The 5,558-nt window shown below is 37.5% G+C and overlaps 1 pseudogene across 1 annotated transcript; it reads right to left on the reverse strand.

Moving 5' to 3' along the window:
* Positions 1-1,212: 1,212 nt before the first annotated feature.
* Positions 1,213-5,313, reverse strand: LOC143540224 (heat shock 70 kDa protein 15-like; annotated as a pseudogene). The gene is made up of 9 exons (XR_013136564.1): positions 4,144-5,313; positions 3,843-4,062; positions 3,648-3,743; positions 3,374-3,559; positions 3,061-3,255; positions 2,831-2,977; positions 2,584-2,733; positions 2,380-2,510; positions 1,213-1,502 (listed from the first exon to the last, which is right to left on the reverse strand). The product of XR_013136564.1 is annotated as a heat shock 70 kDa protein 15-like (transcript).
* Positions 5,314-5,558: the final 245 nt, after the last annotated feature.

Genomic DNA, 5,558 nt, shown 5'->3' on the forward strand with positions numbered 1-5,558 from the left:
ATTTTAATAAATGCGCAAGTAGTTTGTTCTTTATTTGAATGAATGGATGCCTTTGTGTAATAAATGGTCTAAAATGTATTCATTTAAATTGCCAATGAAGAGACCACTTTGTATTTTGGGTAGTGGAAGAATTCTCATGAAGAGCCGCTCATCGAATCTTATAATCTACGACCCGAGGAAAAAATTGTGTAAAGAGCTCAACATTTCACTTTCCAACTATACGGTTGGCTGCGTGGAGTAGTTGGAGAGTCTTGTTTCACCTTCAGGTATATGCTTAAAGGTATGAAACAAATTAAGGGAATTGCGAATGAAAAGAAAAGAAGATGCTCAATTTGTAGTAAAATTTAAAACCTTTGAATCTACTTTTATTATTCGAATGTGCCTTTGAATCTACTTTTATTCCAAGTTTAGATTTATTTATTTATTTGTTACTAGGATATACAATCAAAAGGTTAACTTTAATAATATATGTAATAAAATACCATCTATGTAATTGTTAAAGTGTGAAATTTAAAACCCTCACATCAATGATTAAAATGCACACTTTAAATCTATCTATATTATTACTCAGTTTCACATCGATCTATGATTAAAATGAATGGAAACGTGCACCAATGTGTGCATTTTACAACTATATGTATAATATCATTTTTGTCAAAGGCGTAAAGGCACTCATCTAGGCAATGCCCAGATGATACCAAGGGGCTTTGACAAGATTCAGCCTAAAACATCCAAATGTTACCACATTGTTCCAAACCAACAGCGCCTAAAAAGGTTACCAAATTACGTTTCCAAACCAACGCCAGGCCGAAGATCAAAATTAAACAAGACAGCTTGCCTAGGCTCAAGCCTAAGATCGAGACAACGAGCCAAGTTGAACTTAGACAAACTTGTTTTTTTTGTTAGTTTTATTCGAGCTTTTATCGAGCGAGCTACAAGCCGCGAGCTTTTTGAACAAGTTGCATCAACAAAATGCAGTAGTTCTGGCATGTTTGTTGATTATGATGTCCTGACTGCGGTCAAGTTAAATGGTATGCATAAAATGAGCCACTGCAGTTCTCAATTGAAAAACGTAAAAAAAAACCCTCGAATACATAGACCTAAAACCTTAGACGTATACTTTTAAACCAAAAGACGATAAATCTAACAGAATAGATCAGAGAGCAATCACCCACTTCAATGCCCGACAACAAATTTATACTCATGCTTATACAAACAAAACAACTACCCGGTCCTTGGGAAATAAATACTAAAAGGAAAAAAAAAACATAAAATCATCAGAAGGCGCAGACCTTGACTCTTAAGCAGCAGCCTCAGGCTTCTCGGTTTCCATGGCTACTGCTGGCTCATCGGCTTTTCCATTGCTCTCTGCATTTGGGTTTGGACTCCCGTTCTCTGCAGGCTCAACGTCCTGAGCTGGCGCGGTTGATGGTGGAGGTGAGGCTGGCTTCTCGGGAACAGCAGGCTTTGGCTTTGGTTTTGACATTATCGGTCTGCACACCCTGTACACCAGAAACATAAGGCATCGTTAATAACAAGAGGTTGTATAATTCAACAGGTACTAAGAGAAAGAAATGGCGGGCCGAACCAAACAAGTCATGAGCCATTACGTATCTCATTAGGAAGTTTAGACTTGTAAATGAACCGAGCGAACACAAGAAGGGCGCATTTGTGTTCGTTCATTTACGTTTAACCGAACAAAATGGACATGTTCGTGTTCACTTATTTTCTATAAACGAACAGTTCACAAACGAACATAGATGGACATGTTCTTGTTTGCTAATGTTCTATAAACGAATAGTTCACAAACGAACCTAAGCGAGCATAGATGGATATATTCATGTTTGCTTCTATAAACGAACGGTTCACAAACGAACATAAGTGAACATAGATGGATGGACAAACAACAATGAACTGGACTTAAAAAGTTACTAAAAGTAGACCAAGTTGTAATGGACCTAAAAAGTTAAATGAATATACTAGCGAACCTACACGAACAAACTTAAACACATGTAAACTAAATGAACGTAAACAAACTTTCACGAACATCAATGAACAACCACAGCAGGTGTTTAGGTGCATTCGTTTAACTAAATGAACAAAAATTATGTTCATGTCTGAACTTCTCACCGAATGGTTCACTAGAGTTCATTTTGTTTACAGTCCTAATCAATTTTATTTAAGTACGCTGTTTAACTAGATCAAGAGACCATTAAAAAATGATGATTTGCAAGAAGCATTAAAAATAAGATAGGAGTTAGGGTTATTGGATATTAAACTATAGAAACATGTTATGTTTTTGTTTTGGAACACCACAAGTATATAATGTCTCCATGCCTGTTGCCACTAATAAATATATGTTTTAGGTTGCGAAGATACCTATCAACGGTTTCTAGTTTCTTTCTGATATCAGATGACAGAAGAACTGGATCAGCATGCTTTGGAAGTGAGTCCTGCTGTTGTTTTTTCTCCCTCAACCAATTTTCTGCTTCTGAGCACTCATTCAAGACCTGAAATAGGGTTCACAAGTTATTAAAGCGATAAAAAATGTTGAAAAAATATAAATTGTTATTGTGTTAATACCTTCTGTTTCTCACACAAATCAATGTGATCATACTTAGCATCATTAGATGCAGCAGCCTGTTTGAACCAGTTAACATGATTGACCAATTGATCAACAAAGGATCCTCTTTCTGAGTGCTCTTTGTATCGATGTTCAATGGGGTCACCTTGCTGCAATGCAATGATTAATAGTTAAAAAAGTGTTAAATGTGCAATTTAAGTATTGAAAACGAGTATATACGTAAAAGATCTAGTGGAGAAAGCATACCTTCTTTAGCTCATCAAGTTTGGCGATGTATACACATTTGGTTTCATCTTCACCATCTTCATACAACCAATCTTCTGTTTCTTGAAGCTTAGTGATAAGTAATTCTCTCTCTGAATCCGTAACAAACTCGTACAATTTATCATGCAGCTGGAAGACAAAACAAGGGAGATTGTGAGTGTATACTATTAAGTATATTAATTAAGAATATTTGAAAGTAAATAAGAATATACCTTGTTCCTCATGTCATAGACATAGGCTTCAACAGCATTCTTTTTATCCTTAGTTTCTTCCATAACACGGTCTTGCAACGCCATTTCAAACTCTTTTTCAACTGCTTTCTGCACGTCTGCAGGTAGCATTGCCCCATAAACCAATTCAGAAACGGTTACATTGGTTTTTTTGACCTTCTTGTTTGGAGCTTCAACCTAGACAACAAATTACAAAATAAAAGATTATCTTCTGTTTTGCATCTAAACAAATCCCATATATTGACTGTCATATCGCATCAAAATGAGATATGAAGATATGAAAAGTTCTACTAACCTTAGCATCAGTCTCCATCTGGACAGGAGCATCTCCTGTTTCTTGACCGCCATTCTCGGTCACAGAGACATCCTGCATATTTACATCATTTCCATTGGTAGATGCCACCTCAGCTTGAGCCTTATCCACATCCATCTTTGATGGTTCATTCGTCACTGGAACTTCAACTTCCTCTTCTTCAATAAGCTGGAACGAAAATATTAAAAATAAACAATTAGAGACATGTTAATATTATTAGTAGACACTAAGAACCAACAATGCCACAAAAGTTTACCTGTGCAGACTCCACAGAGACAATCCCATGCAAATTCAAACGGGCCTTCACCTTCACCTTGGCCTTTTCACCTTTTGTTGCTTGGAAGGGACCAATCTGCATGAAAAATAACATAAAAGTATAAGAAATGAACACATCCTTAACAATTTGACAAGGAATTAAAAGAATTCTTGAATCTGTGAGCATAGGTTATACCGTGTAAGTACTGATCTTTGCTGGTGCCTGTAATTCACTGACATCAGCATATTGTACGTCTACTGAAAATGTGCCAGCTCTATAGAAAGTCAAAGCTGGGAATTTGATTTCCCTTTGGAAAAACGATACTGCTTTGTTGATTCTCAACATTTCCATTCTGAGAATCTTGAGCGGTTCCTTTCCATGTTAAAGCAATTGAAAAGGGAAAGCTTTCTTGAACCTTCAAAACCGAAAGAAACCCTAGTTAAGTTTTATAGATTAAATATATAAAAATTAAAATAAAAAGAAGACTGAATTGTACCTGAAACTCTCTGACTTTGAAAGTTGGACTAAGAATAGCACACTGCAAAGCACAGCCTTTGGAAACACACTCACTTGCATTCATTGTACGCCTCGGCTCTTTCCCAAAGAACTCTGTCAAAATCTTGATGACAGCTGGCACCCTAGAACCCGAGCCAACAACCTCAACAGCATAAATATTGTCAACTGTAAGTTGAGCCTCTGCAAGAGCCTTCTCAAGAGGCTTCTTCACACGCTCCAATATCAGGGCGCTAATTTGTTCAAACTCATCTCTCTTTATGAAACCTCTAACATCCTTGTCATCCATCAAGCATTCTATGTTCATAGGCCCCTCTGGATTTGCACTGAGTACCTTCTTTAGCTTTTCGCATGCAGCTCGAAGCCTTAAGCAAGCCCTTGCGTTCTGGTAGACATCAATTTTATACTCTGCTTTGAATTTTTCAGCAAAGTATTGGAACAAAACCTCATCAAAATCCCTACCTCCGAGGCACCGGTCAAAAGAATGAGCCAATATCTTCAACTGGCCTTTCTTGAAGCCTGCAATGCAAACCTGCATGCTAGCATGCCCAATGTCGACAAATGTTACATTCAGTTGCTCGTTTTCAGGCAAGTCAGTCTTGTATATTCCATAAGCTAAAGCAGTTGCAGTTGTTTCATGCATCAACCGTAAAGGATGCAAGCCAGCTATAGTAGCCGCATCCATAACAGCCCTTCTTTGAAGATCAGTGAAATAAATAGGTATCCCAATGCAGCAATCCACAACTGCTGAATTCAAATTCTTCTCTGCTATCGTCTTCATGTTTGAAAACACCATACCCATAACTTGAGTCGGTGTAAATGTCTTCGTTTCCCCAAGATACTGAGCATTGATCAATGGGAAACCATCGGGTCCCTCGGTAACAGAAAAAGGCAACGCTTTAAGATCTTGTTGCAGTTCAGGATCCGAAAACGGTCGGCCTATTAAACGCTTGATCTGGGAGATGGTGTTCTTTGGGTTCATCATGCTGGAAGCAGCACCAGCGGATCCAAGGAACCGTTGTTTGTCACCAAAACACACAAGAGCAGGAGTCTCACGCTTTGACTCGTCATTAAGAACGACATCAATTCCCCTTTGTCTGGCAACTGCCACAACACAACTCTCATTTCCAAGATCAAATCCGACAACGCTCATCTTTGCTTAGTATTAGTAGTGTAGCTTGTTTGATAAATAAAGTTATCCTTCCTAGCAAAAAATCAACCTAAATCACATGAAATAAGTTCACGTCACATGAAAAACCCAGTCCATTGTAAGGTATTCAGATGGCATTAAACGCGTCTTTATTCATCTATATAGCACATCTAAACTAAATATATAATAAAATTCAAACTTTCTACACAAAAACAGCCAGCAATTCATAGTATAAAAGCAACATTAGA

The sequence above is a fragment of the Bidens hawaiensis genome, unplaced genomic scaffold, assembly GCF_021521415.1.
Source record: "Bidens hawaiensis isolate Kalapana, Puna unplaced genomic scaffold, B.hawaiensis_p1.1 tig00012182_1, whole genome shotgun sequence".
Taxonomy (NCBI): Eukaryota; Viridiplantae; Streptophyta; class Magnoliopsida; order Asterales; family Asteraceae; genus Bidens; species Bidens hawaiensis.